At 42.6% G+C, this 15,132-nt stretch overlaps 1 protein-coding gene across 1 annotated transcript in view; it reads right to left on the reverse strand.

Moving 5' to 3' along the window:
• Positions 1-13,337, reverse strand: part of LOC126108728 (partner of bursicon) — a 35,225-nt gene extending 21,888 nt beyond the window's left edge. Inside the window, exon 1 of the mRNA XM_049914062.1 lies at positions 13,288-13,337. The gene's annotated coding sequence lies outside the window, so the exon portion shown is untranslated. The remainder of the gene's footprint in view (positions 1-13,287) is intronic.
• Positions 13,338-15,132: the final 1,795 nt, after the last annotated feature.

The raw sequence follows: 15,132 nt of genomic DNA on the forward strand, positions 1-15,132 counted from the left end.
TTTACAGAAGCTCTCCTGCGAACCTTGCAGAACTAGCACTCCTGAAAGGAAGGATATTGCGGAGACATGAATAAGCCACAGCCTGGGGAATGTTCCCAGAATGAGATTTTCACTCTGCAGCGGAGTGTGCGCTGATATGAAACTTCCTGGGAGATTAAAACTGTGTGCCGGACCGAGACTCGAACTCGGGACCTTTGCCTTTTGAGGGGAAGTGCTCTACCATCTGAGCTACCCAAGCACGACTCACGCCCCGTGCTCACAGCTTTACTTCTGCCAGTACCTCGTCTCCTACCTTCCAAACTTCACAGAAGCTCTCCTGCGAACCTTGCAGAACTAGCACTCCTGAAAGGAAGGATATTGCGGAGACATGAATAAGCCACAGCCTGGGGAATGTTCCCAGAATGAGATTTTCACTCTGCAGCGGAGTGTGCGCTGATATGAAACTTCCTGGGAGATTAAAACTGTGTGCCGGACCGAGACTCGAACTCGGGACCTTTGCCTTTTGAGGGGAAGTGCTCTACCATCTGAGCTACCCAAGCACGACTCACGCCCCGTGCTCACAGCTTTACTTCTGCCAGTACCTCGTCTCCTGCCTTCCAAACTTTACAGAAGCTCTCCTGCGAACCTTGCAGAACTAGCACTCCTGAAAGGAAGGATATTGCGGAGACATGGCTTAGCCACAGCCTGGGGGATGTTTCCAGAATGAAATTTTCACTCTACAGCGGAGTGTGCGCTGATGTGAAACTTCCTGGCAGATTAAAACTGTGTGCCCGACCGAGACTCGAACTCGGGACCTTTGCCTATCGCGGGCAAGTGCTCTACCATCTGAGCTACCCAAGCACGACTCACGCCCCGTGCTCACAGCTTTACTTCTGCCAGTACCTCGCCTCCTGCCTTCCAAACTTTACAGAAGCTCTCCTGCGAACCTTGCAGAACTAGCTAGCACTACTGGAAAAAGGATATTGCGGAGACATGGCTTAGCCACAGCCTGGGGGACGTTATTCTACAAGTAAAACTGAAGGAAAAAGTGCATATAAACATAGGCCCGCAAATGTTTAGTTACGGAGTTACGGCTTATGAAAGGTTTTGCCTGAAATTTAGCACTTTCTCTAGTACGAAGCCACGCAAAACTATGCCAGGTTAAGGTAAAGCACGATTTTCATTTATTTTGTAGATTTTGGAGATTCTCCAACAGAAAGAGGTTCCTTCTCAATGGTCTGAAGATGACCACAGTAGTGGTCGAAACCGGTCACCTTGTTAAATAAATCGTGATCAAGACTGTTTTTAATAGTAATTATTTACAAGACATTGATCACTGCTGTTCCCGTAATGCATTCAAAAGTAATTTATTTTGTTGCTATTGATCTGGTGAATCTAATGACGTGTATCTGCAGTAGTTTTCCAGAACTTCTAGAGAACCAAAGGTTATTATACAAAGTAAATTTGTTTACTTTACATTTAAAATGTAGAGACGTTTATGTCATTGTTGGGAACCGTTAGTGACTTGTTTCAGCCGTTTCCTAACCTTGAAACGAGTTAGTTTTCTGCATTGTTCAGTGAAAGAACACAATAACAACAGTCTATTTAAGTGAAACCACGTAGTAACTATTGTAGTTTGTAAATTATTGATGAAATAGGGATGCCTTTCAAATTTACGACAGAGGAATACGCCAATATGGTGTTTCCTTATGGCAAATGTGATGGTAATGCTACGGCTGCAGTTAACGAATATCGCGTACGTTATCCAACTCGAAGGATTCCGAATGCACGAACCGTTAGTGGAGTATTTCTAATTTTACGGGAGACAGGTTCTCTACCTAGCGTTCATAATCATTACGAGCGCTCGATACGTGAAGACGATAATGAGGATATTATGGGTGCTGTTCAACGTACCTCTTAGCGATTAGGCATTTCACAATCTAATGTATGGCGTACACTGAAGCACAATAATATGCATCCTTACTGTGGTGTCACGGCCAGACACCACATTTGCTAGGTGGTAGCCATTAAATCGGCCGCGGTCCGTTAGTATACGTCGGACCCGCGTGTCGCCACTATCAGTGATTGCAGACCGAGCGCCACCACACGGCAGGTCTAGAGAGACTTCCTAGCACTCGCCCCAGCTGTACAGCCGACTTTGCTAGCGATGGTTCACTGACAAAACACGCTCTCATTTGCCGAGACGATAGTTAGCACAGCCTTCAGCTACGTCATTTGCTGCGAGCTAGCAAGGCGCCATTTATCCTTTGCTATTTATCTTGTGATGCATGCGCCGTCAGACCGATGTTCACCGGTTGTGGATTAAAGTTAAGTATTCCATCAGCTAAGAACTTTATTTGCCAGTCTCAATACCTTTAAATGTTCCAGACCTCACGCCAGCCTGCGTGAGCTTACACGCGTGCCTTTCGGCTACCTGTCATAGTGCCTTGGCTGTCTTGCCAAGTCACAACACTTACCATAAACAAAAAGTGGATCATTTGCATGCGGGACATCCTGCCCTTCGCTTGGAGTTGCGCAACTGGTTCAATACTTATCAGCAGTTACACAAATACATTTTATTTACCGATGAGGCACAGTTTACTCGAGATGGTGTAAACAATTTACGCAACGTGCACGTATGGTCTCAAGCAAACCCACATGCAGCAGTGCAACGCAATTTCCAGCACCAATTTAGCATAAATGTGTGGTGTGGTGCAACCAACACACACTTTATTGGACCATTTATTTTCCCAGGACGTCTAACTGGCGAGACGTACTTACAGTTTCTTCGGGAAGAAATGCCCCGCTTACTCGAAAATATTCCACTTGCTAGCCGATTGCAATTGTATTTTCAACATTATGGTTCGCCTCCGCATTTCAGAACGCCGTCACTACACATTTAAATGAACATTTTCCGCAGAAATGGATTGGTCGTGGTGCTACACGTCTTGGCCACCCACGTCGCACGATTTAACACCAAAGGATTTTTGCGTATGGGGATGGACGAAAGACATAGTTTGATAGGACAACGTAAATACACGTGAGGCATTTCTTGCTCGCATTTTGAATGCAATAGGCGAAATTAAGAGCAACCCTCTGAAACTGAAACGAGCAACAAAATCTCTTCACACAAGTGCAGCTAAGTGCATAGAACTCGGTGGAGACGTTTCTGAACTTTTTTGTGAGTGTATTGTGAAACTGTATGTACGCTGCTATGCTATTAATAAAAGCAGATTATCTGACACATTCATACAGTTTCACTAATAGTAATTACCATCATTTTTCCAAAATTAAGTTCTCTACAACTTCCGTTGAAAACTTTGTGCCATTTTCTGGAATTAAAAAAAAGAAAAAGAAACAAATTGGTCCAAGTTGTTGATAAATTAAAATTTTTACGAAATCACGTCTTTGCTTCTCTGGATGCTCCGGAAAACTACTGCAGATACACGTTTGGGACATGTTTCATTAGATTCACCAGATCAATAACAACAAAATAAATGAATATCGTGCTTTACTTTAACCTCGTACAGTTTTGCGATGGCTTCATATTAGCGAAGTTGCTGAATTTCACGCAAAATCTTTTATTAGCCGTAACTCCGTAACTAAACATTTGCGTAGCTATGTTTATATGAACTTTTTTCTTTAATTTTACTTGTAGAATAACTTATTAAAATATTTGCATATATTCGTGAATCACCCTGTGTGTGCGGAATATTTGGAGAAACAGGAGTATGTACAAGGCATTTTGTAAGGGATGTCGATTTAACAAATAAACAGGAAAAGGCAGTGTGTTTGAAGAATAATAATCCCATACCGTTGATGTTTTGTCACTGAAGTCCTCTTCAACGCAATCGGAAAAATTTGTATACATAGGGTAGAGTTGCTTATATTGTTCTGGAACCTAATTTGTACCACTGCTATAAAATTCTTACCTCATGTTCTATCCGACATTGCTGGAGCCATATTGTCAACTTTGAGCTGTGTGTTGAGAGATGATATCGTTGGTTTTGTTGCATTTTTCAAGCGACTTTTTGTGTATGTGGTGAAGGGATTTGCTGTTATAACGCAAGTGCCAGCACAATTTTTTATTTATGGGTGAATATACATGAAATAAGCTTATTTTTGAGACAGTCATGGATGGTTGCGATTCGTTTGTAGAAAACTGACAAAGAAGAAATGGCGACGTTGTCTATAATTTAGGGCTTTAAGTTATCGATATTGTACCGGAATTCAAGAAATTTGCTCGTATAGCGAGATGTGTTTAGCATTACGAGTGCGACATAATGTTTATAAAAGTTGTGGAGAATTTCCTAATGCGTTCTTCATCCAAAGTTATTAATTAAATAATTATTTTGTATTACAGTGTGGCATTGGGAAGGTTTTACGGAAAGTGGTACACAGAGGAATTTCATTTAGCTGTAGAAACAAAAGTACAAACGGCGATACGAAAATATTTGTCGCAGTACAGTGTTTTCCAACGAGCTTGAAAAATAATGGGATTAAGATATTCTCCCATTTGAAGGTACCATGTTCGGTTTAAACGTATCGCATGCAGGAAAGCCTGCGTTCGACACTGCAGAACGAAACGAATAGCTCCATGATTTCAACGCAACAGAAGCCATGACATGCAAAAAGTGGGATGACAAGCAAGTTCATCCAAGAAATATCGCCGAATCCGAGGGAAATGATGAACATTCCATCAAGACTTCAAGGCCTAGACAAGGAGCTTGTGGGCTTAGAAGTAGCATGCCCAAAATAAATAAATAATAAAAATAAAATACAATAAAATAAAAAAATAAACTAACTAACCGAAGCAACCAGAGGAGACGAAACGCAGAATACCGCTCCGCCTGAGTGAAAGAAGTGTTTTAGAGACCCTTTGGGGAAACCACCACAGAAAAACATTCATAAATCAGAGGAATGGTACTGCGAGTTGTGTGAGGAAGATTGAATGTAGAGATGATGATATGCGTGAAATGAAAAATGTAAATTCAATCAAAGGGTGCCAGCCGGGGAAGGAAGTGAAACAGTTATATCTGAATGCCACTTTTGCAACAATGGAACATTTTCTGAAACTTAGACTAGTCCATTCCTCTGAGATCAGGGATATAGTTTGTAAAAGTAGCACTATTCATGCCTCCACTTATAGAAATTAGGAAACTAGACTCCTGATTTGTTCCAGATGAAGATGTTTAGTAAATTAACTGAAGCGTGTTTATTTTTCTCAAACTGCCACTCTTTAAATCGGATGGCAAGAACAGTATCTTGCAGTTGTGGATGGCACTGTTTAAATACGTTCGTGACTTACTGTTTAGGTATTAACAAAAAAAATGAAATCTTAAATTGGTACAATTTGGGCAACTTTTCCCCAGTTCTATAAGAAAAAGTCAGTGGCATGATTAGGCGGCAAAATCGTTTAAAATTACTTGCTGGTGTCACCTTTCGCTATAAGAGAAAAGGGCTCCTCGATGTACAGTATTTACTTCTTCTCACTATACGATGATGAGCCAAAGAAATTATAACGACTGCTCACCGCAGGAATGAATGCCGTGTGGGTAGCCATTATAGCGACGGTAGGGGCCACAAAAAAGGTATGAACACTGACATAAATGACTTTGATAAAGACCATTCTGTTATGGTCCAGCGGATTCAGAAAATATCGTTCTTGCGGAAAACAAAACTAGCTCTCCATTCGCACGAAGTAATGAGTGGTATCGATGGGCGATCCCAGATTGATTCCAAGTTTTTAGATTTCCAGATGGCTCTTTATACTAGTCCTCAGAAGCGACTTTAAATCAGATTGGATTTCTCATGGCGTACCGTCTCTGTTATGCGACTGGATTCGTGATTTCGCGTCAGAGGGGTCACAGTTCGTAGTAACTGACGCAAAGTCGTCGAGTAAAGTAGAAGTAAATATCTGGTGTTCTCCAATAAAGCGTTATAGGCCTTCTGTTGTTCCTCATCTACATAAACAGTCTGAGCAGCCCTCTTGGGTTGTTTGCTGTCGTTTACCATCTCGTAAAGTCATCAGAAGATCAAAGCCAATTCCACAACGATTTAGGTGAGATATGTGTATCGCGTAAAAAATAGCAGTTGTCATTCAATAAGCAAAACTGTGGTCATCCACATGAGAACTAAAAAAGAAAAAAAAATGCGTAATTTCGGTTACACGAGAAATCACAGAAATCTGAAGGCTGTCAGTTTGACTTAGTATCTAGGGATTAAAGCTACGAATAAGTTAAACTGGAACATGACACAGATAAAGCAAACCAAAGACTGCGTTTTTCTGGCAGAATACTTGGAAGATGCAACAGGTCTACTAAAGAGACTGTTTACACTTCGCTTGTCCGTCCTCTTTGGAATATTGATGCGCGGTGTGGGATTCTTACCAGATAGGATTAACGGACTACATCGACATCGAGAAAGTTCAAAGAAGGGCAGCACGTTTATTGTTATGGCGAAATGGGGGGGGGGGGGAGAGTGTTACGGACATGATACTAGATTTGGGCTGGACGTCATTAAAACAAAGGTGTTTTTCCACTGAGGCAAGATCTTCTCAGAAAATTTCAGTCACTAACTTTTTCCTACGCGAGTGAAAATATTTCGCTGACTCGCTCCTGCAGAGGGAGAAATGATCATCGTAATAAAATAATTAAAATCAGAGCTCGCACGGAAAGATCTGAACGTTCGTTTTTCCTGCGCGCCATTCGAGAGTGGGAAGGTAGAGAATTAGTGTGAAGGTGGTAGATGAACCCTCTGCCAGGCACTTGGTTGTGAATTGGGCACGTAGATTTAAATGTCTGCCCCGACGGCGATGACGTCTTCCCGCGTGACGTCTTCTTTCCAAGAAATGCACTTTAGTCCTACAATTCTCTGGCCTGTACGAGGTGAAAGTTCGGAAACTTAACGCCCCTAAAATTTCTGTACTGGGTTTTGCTACTGATGTACTGTTTCCCATGGAAGTGAAATGTAACATAGGTCCCGTAATGGCGCCCAGACGATGACTTTAACACTCACTGAAATGATTATTTATTTTATGAAGTCATAAATTTTGAATGGAACAATGACCTTCGACACTAATAAGAGGAAACTGAATTGTAATATCAGTGGTCTCTTTTTTTTCAGGATTCTAATAAAAGTAACCCACGACCAATCGCAGTTTGAAAACTGTAAATACTGGCAGTTGTCTGCTCCATCTGAGAGCACTAGCTACAGGAATAACTGAGAAAAAAAAAAGCTTTGGATTCCGAAACGCTGAATTTACGTACAATATTACCCTGTCAGCAAATGTATTACAGATTTTATACGTAATGTGTACATGTAAATTTATTAAATTGTAGAAGAAATTTTCATTCTTACTTTAATGTAAAATCGTGATGCTCAACACAACCAAAGCGTAGCTGTTACGCGCATATATTTCGTGCCTTGTGCATCCCAATTTTTCCTTATCGCTTGAGCCTGCACCTTTGAACATTTGGCCGTTGTCTCTGGCATGGTGAATACTTACGTTAAACAACTAATTTCTTTTTTAGAGTCCTGTTATAATCTTATGTAGACAAGAGCCTTTACCAGTGCGTGAATACATTTGTGAATTTATTCTGACGTACGCTGAAAGTAATCTGGCTGCTGTCTCAAGCCATTACATGTGGTGTTTCGGTTTTTATAACGATTTTCTAACTGACGAGAGCGGCACGGCTTCAGCTAATGTAGTGACGTAACAAGTGAGTACGCTTACCCAACAAATATTTTTCTATTATTAATATTTTGTTGTTGTTGTTGTGGTCTTCAGTCCTGAGACCGGTCTGATGCAGCTCTCCATGCTACTCTATCCTGTGCAAGCTTCTTCGTCTCCCAGTACCTACTGCAACCTACATCCTTCTGAATCTGCTTAGTGTTTGCATCTCTTGGTCTCCAATTTTTACCCTCCACGCTGTCCTCTAATACTAAATTGGTGATTCCTTGATGCCTCAGAACATGTCCTACCAACCGATCCCTTCTTCTAGTCAAGTTGTGCCACAAACTCCTCTTCTCCCCAATCCTATTCAATACCTCCTCATTAGTTATGTGATCTACCCATTTAATCTTCATCACTCTTTTGTAGCACCACATTTCGAAAGCTTCTATTCTCTTCTTGTCTAAACTATTTATCGTCCACGTTTCACTTCCATACATGGCTACACTCCATACAAATACTTTCAGAAACGACTTCCTGACATTTAAATCTATACTCGATGTTGACAAATTCCTCTTCTTCAGAAACGCTTTCCTTGCCATTGCCAGTTTACGTTTTATATCCTCTCTACTTCGACCATCATCAGTTATTTTGACCCCCAAATAGGAAAACTCCTTTACTACTTTAAGTGTCTCATTTCCTAATCTAATTCCCTCAGCATCACCCGACTTAATCGTCTACATTCCATTGTCCTCGTATTGCTTTTGTTGATGTTCATCTTATATCCTCCTTTCAAGACACTGTCCATTCCGTTCAACTGCTCTTCCAAGTCCTTTGCTGTCTCTGACAGAATTACAATGTCATCGGCGAACCTTGAAGTTTTTATTTCTTCTCCATGGATTTTTATACCTACTCCGAATTTTTCTTTTGTTTTCTCTATTGCTTGGTCAGTATACAGATTGAATAACATCGGGGAGAGGCTACAATCCTGTCTCACTCCCTTCCCAACCACTGCTTCCCTTTCATGTCCCTCGACTCTTATAACTGCCATCTGCTTTCTGTACAAATTGTAAATAGTCTTTCGCTCCCTGTATTTTACCCCTGCCACCTTTACAATTTGAAAGAGGGTATTCCAGTCAACATTGTCAAAAGCTTTCTCTAAGTCTAAAAATGCTAGAAACGTAGGTCTGCCTTTCCTTAACCTTTCTTCTAAGATAAGTCGTAAGGTCAGTATTGCCTCACGTGCTCCAATATTTCTACGGAATCCAAACTGATCTTCCCCGAGGTCGGCTTCTACCACTTTTTCCATTCGTCTGTAAAGAATTCGCGTTAGTATTTTGCAGCCGTGACTTATTAAACTGACAGTTCGGTAATTTTCACATCTGTCAACATCGGCTTTCTTTGGGATTGAAATTATTATATTCTTCTTGAAGTCTGAGGGTATTTCACATGTCTCATGCATCTTGCTCACCAGATGGCAGAGTTGTCTACTCCCGGGCCTTGTTCCGACTCAGTTCTTTCGATTCAGGTTATGTACGTAAAAATAATTTGTAACAGTTTATATACGTTTTTGGGGCCCACTCCTTCTGAAGAAGATATTTTTATACATACCGAAAACTAGGTCAAGCGTTAAATAAACTTTTGGTTTGCAACTGATTGTCTGATTTTTGCAACCTCTTCAATTTTATGTAGTTGCTGAATCGCACGCATGTTTAAGAGTTTTGGTTCTGTAAAAGATACATAATTCGTCTTCCAGTGCGGTATTCAAAACGGTCAGCACCAGCTTCAATATGAGCCCATCACTACTTTCGTCTTTCTTCGATTTACCCTCTACATCTACATCTATACGCCGCGAGCCACCTTACGGTGTGTGGCGGAGGGTACTTATTGTACCACTATCTGATCCCCCCTTCCCTGTTCCATTCACGAACTGTGCGTGGGAAGAACGACTGCTTGTAAGTCTCCGTATTTGCTCTAATTTCTCGGATCTTTTCGTTGTGATCATTACGCGAGATATATGTGGGCGGTAGTAATATGTTGCCCATCTCTTCCCGGAATCTGCTCTCTCGTAATTTCGATAATAAACCTCTCCGTATTGCGTAACGCCTTTCTTGAAGTGTCCGCCACTGGAGCTTGTTCAGCATCTCCGTAACGCTCTCGCGCTGACTAAATGTCCCCATGACGAATCGCGCTGCTTTTCGCTGGATCATGTCTATCTCTTCTATTAATCCAACCTGGTAAGGGTCCCATACTGATGAGCAATACTCAAGAATCGGACGAACAAGCGTTTTGTAAGCTACTTCTTTCGTCGATGAGTCACATTTTCTTAGAATTCTTCCTATGAATCTCAACCTGGCGCCTGCTTTTCCCACTATTTGTTTTATGTGATCATTCCACTTCAGATCGCTCCGGATAGTAACTCCTAAGTATTTTACGGTCGTTACCGCTTCCAATGATTTACCACCTATGGCATAATCGTACTGGAATGGATTTCTGCCCCTATGTATGCGCATTATATTACATTTATCTACGTTTAGGGAAAGCTGCCAGCTGTCGCACCATGCATTAATCCTCTGCAGGTCTTCCTGGAGTACGTACGAGTCTTCTGATGTTGCTACTTTCTTGTAGACAACCGTGTCATCTGCAAATAGCCTCACGGAGCTACCGATGTTGTCAACTCCTCAATCCTTATTGTGTTCGCATTCATTCCGTTCAACACGTCCCGTAATTCTTCTGCGTTTTCACTGAGAGTGGCAATGTCGTCAGCGAATTTGGCCACAGGTTACCATTTCACCCTGACTTTTAAACACACTGTTGCGCTTTCCTTTTATTTTCGTCGTCGCTTCTTAGATGCATAGACTGAACAGTGGAGGGGGTGAATGATTACATCCCTGTATTCAACATTTTTAATGTGAGCGCTTTCTTCCTGATCTTCCCTTCTTACTGCTACCTGTTGATTTTTGCACATACTCTATGTCATCCATCATTCCCTATAGCGCACTCCCGTTTCTCTCAAAATTTCGAAAATCCGACACCATTTTACAACGCTGCCCGCCTCTTCCACCTCGACAAATCCTATTAACGTGTCTTCATTTTTTGTAACGTTTGTTTCATTATTATTTAAAAAAAAAACGCCGACTTGTTCAATATCTCGTTTGACACTAGAGTTAAGAACATCAACCGCGCAAAAAGATTATTGGCGCCCTTCGTACTATCATTTGTCGAAAACCTCGTTCTGATATTTTGAACCGATCTCAGGCTGTATATGTTTCGGAGAACGAACTCGGTACAAAATGTTCCTGGCATTAAAACGACTGTTCCGATTTCTGCCTTGCCCGTATTGTGATAACAGTCATTTATCTGACACGATGTGCTCATTTCGGTGACGTACCATTTTCGAGAGCTAAGAAATGAATACACTAAGCAGATTCAGAAGGATGTAGGCTGCAGTAGGTACTGGGAGATGAAGAAGCTTGCACAGAATAGAGTAGCATGGAGAGCTGCACCAAACCTCTCTCTGGACTGAAGACTACAGCAACAACAACAGCTCTTCCGTTCGTAATTTTACGCGGCCTTTAGATATACGACAGTTAGTGTAGTAGACTCGAACATGAACAGTATTTCATTCGTCAGTGGTCTAAATAACACTTGCATGCAACACTCTTCTTGTTATAGTCTGCTGTATCAGCATTTGTATACTTAAGTGTCCGGACATATGAGTAAGCTCTTGATAATGGCACACCACCTAAATCAGATGTTTGTTTGAAATATATGACTGTGATCCGTGATGCAGACGAGGTTGAAAGTGGACGTGTTTTTTAATAAACTTGTGATTGTGGCACATGATACGTAAAACATTTGTAGTTACCACCATTGTAAGTACCCTCCACCAAAAACCTGCAAGTGGAATTCGTACCCAGCCACACTATATGGCCAGGAATGGACTTGAAATACTGTAGCACAACTAGCCAGAACCACCCACCTTGGTTACTTTAAGAAAAACAGCAACTGGCCACTTTTTACATATTTTCTTCGTCCCACTAAGAGTTTCGTGTTTTCGCCCAACTTCAGTTGACGTAATACATATTTAAATCTTCATTTTCCTATCATTAACACATCAACTGCATGCAGACGATGTATTAATGAAGATATAAATATCTAGTATGCCAAGTTAATGATGTGCTAATGAAGACATAAGCACGTACTATGCCAAGTGAAAATGAGCGAAAGCCCAAAACATGTATTGGGGTATACAAAAGTAAATAAAAACTAACTGGTTGCTGTATTTCTTAAACTAATTTAATCCACATCAAACTAAAAAGAGGAGTGTGGGTTGGTGGTGTGAGAATAGAAAGCATTCAATGTGTAGATGGTACGGTGTTATTGGCAGAGAGCGAAAAAACTATGACGAGAATGCTACAAGAATTGAGTAAGACCTATTAGGAATTCTGGATGAGAATTGTTAAGAAAAAGAAAAAAAATTGTGGTGATAAGTGCAAGAAAAGTAAGAACAACTATAAAGTTAGGACAAGAAGATACAGAACAAGTTACTGCTTTCAGAAGTCTGGGAAACATAATTACAGTACACATGAGAATCACTAAGGACATGAAAGCACGGCAATTGGCAAGGAGGCATTCAATAAGAAGAGGGATGAAACATACTGGCAGATTAAAACTGTGTGCTGGACCGAGACTCGAACTCGGGACCTTAGCCTTTCACGGCAAAGTGCTCTACCAACTGAGCTACCCAAGCACGACTCACGCCCCCTCCTCACAGCTTTACTTCTGCCAGTACCTCGTCTTCTACTTTCCAAACTTTACAGAAGCTCTTCTGTGAACAACGCAGAACTAGCACTCCTGAAAGAAAGGATATTGCGGAGGCATGGCTTAGCCAGAGCCTACGGGATGTTTCCAGAATGAGATTTTCCCTCTACAGCGGAGCGTGCGCTGATAAAAACTTCCTGGCGTATTAAAACTGTGTGCTGGACCGAGACTCGAACTCGGGACCTTTGCCTTTTGCGGCAAAGTGCTCTATCATCTGAGCTACCCAAGCATGACTCACGCCCCATCCTGCCAGGAAGTTTCATATCAGCGCATGCTCCGCTGCAGAGTGAAAATCTCATTCAAGAAGAGGGATGCATTGACAGGGAGCTGGAAAAGGGACAGGCAAAGTGCTTCATACTGAGTGTGACACTATACAGAGCTGAGATGTGGACATCCAGGAAAGAGGAAGAAAGAAGAAGATGTGGATATGCAGAAGGATGGAAAAGATCAAATGGATGAACAAAGTGAAAAGTCAGGAGATGTTGAGAGATGTGGGCAAGACACTGAAATTATAGAGGTAATCAGGATGGGAAAACACAATTGGCTCGGATGCTGGATGAGAGGAAATTGTTGACCGACAGATGCTATGGAAGGGACGATAAATGAAAAAAGGAAGAAGAAGAGCAAGAAGAAGAAGAGGGCGAGAAGATACCAGATGGTGGATAGTATAAGGACAGAGAACAATTACGAGAAAACGATAGGAGAGGACTGGAGTGCTACATGTGAAGACCTGTCCTGGGGCAGAACACTTATGATGGTGATGATGAATGGAGCTCAATAAACTCTGAAATGCATAATCAGTGTTACCTCACCTCAGCTGTTGGGGTTGCTCCGTAGACGAGTGAAACACAGACCTCGGATCGTTCGCCGAAGCAAGTGATCGAAGAACGCCGCCGCGCAAGTATTTATATTAGGCGCGCCACAGGCCCCCGCTTTCCCCCCACCACGCGCCATCGAGAAAGTCACGTGGCCGCGCATGCGCAGCAGTCACCAGCGGACACCTGTGGCGTCGTGACCCACTGGAGTGGGGGATGGGAGCGGGCAGCTGCTCCGGCGCTGAGGGGAGTCGAGAGGCAATCGCTGTTAGCAGAGCGGCACCCCGCGGCGAAGATGTTGCGATCCAGAAACACCCTCCCCCCGCCCCCTCTTCCTGTGCTCTCACACCCCTCTCCGACTCGCCTGCTTCCCAGGCACCAGAGCTCGCCTGTAGCACAAACGGTCTTTAACCTCCACAGCGGTCTAAAGCTGATACACCCGTTCACGTGGTGTTTTATATTTCTTTTTATTTACACGCCAAGTGCAGTGGGACCAGATTGAAGAGCAAACCTCCAAGGTGATGGAACGTCTCAGTACACACAATTACAACATAAAAGTTCACGACTGGCCACTAAAATTGCTACACCAAGATGAAATGCAGATGATAAACGGGTATTCATTGGACGAATATATTATATTTGAACTGACATGTGATTACATTTTCACGCAATTTGGGTTCATAGATCCTGAGAAATCAGTACCCAGAAGAACCACCTCTGGCAGTAATAACGGCCTCGACACGCCTGGGCATTGAGTCAAACAGAGCTCGGATAGCGTATACAGGTACAGCTGACCGTGCAGCTTCAACACGATACCGCAGTTCATCGAGAGTAGTGACTGGCGTATTGTGACGAGCCAGTTGCTCGGCCACCATTGACCAGACGTTTTCAATTGGTGAGAGATTTGTAGAATGTGCTGGCCAGGGCAGCAGTCGAACATTTTCTGTATCCAGAAGGGCCCGTACAGGACCTGCAACATGCGGCCGTGCATTATCCTGCTGAAGTGTAGTTTCGCAGGGATCAAATGAAGGGTAGGGCCACGGGTCGTAACACATCTGAAATGTAACGTCCACTGTTCAAAGTGCCGTCAATGCGAACAAGAGGTGACCGAGACGTGTAACCGATGGCACCCCATACCATCACGCCGGGTGATACTCCAGTATGGCGATGACGAATATACGTTTCCAATGTGCGTTCACCGCGATGTCGCCAAAGACGGATGCGACCATCGTGATGCTGTAAACAGAACCTGGACTCATCCGAAAAAAGTGACGTTTTGCCATTTGTGCACCCAGGTTCGTCGTCGAGCACACCATCGCAGAGACAGTGAATACCAACCGTCTCCCCAGAAGAAGGTTAAAGTTGCAAGTATTATCATGGCGTTTGATGACAACACACTGGAGAACATATACGATGATTATTATGTAAGAGGTTTCGACACATACGACAAGCTTCTGAAAAGATACCTTAACTGAAGTCTAAAAGTAATATTAAAAACATACTGGAGTACGTGGCAAAGAAAAGAGAAGGAAATACAGTTTTCAAAGGAAATTGTACACTGCTATTCAAGACCATCAAGGAGCGCGTAATGGCGAAATCCGATGAAGCGCGAGTATGCGGTTCCGTCGTTCATTACTGGCATTTACGACATTGGGCATTGGACGTAGCCAGAAATCTCGGGTGTACAAACTTTACAGCTTCACTAAGATTTATTACTAATTTGAAAAAGGAGTTTAGGATAACATCTCGCCGTATCACTGTGCTCCAAGCACGAAAAGATTAGGATGACGCAGAATACCTGATTGAAAGAGTTTAGCCGGCCGAGGTAGCCGAGCGGTTCTA

The sequence above is a fragment of the Schistocerca cancellata genome, chromosome 11 (genome assembly GCF_023864275.1).
Source record: "Schistocerca cancellata isolate TAMUIC-IGC-003103 chromosome 11, iqSchCanc2.1, whole genome shotgun sequence".
NCBI lineage: Eukaryota > Metazoa > Arthropoda > Insecta > Orthoptera > Acrididae > Schistocerca > Schistocerca cancellata.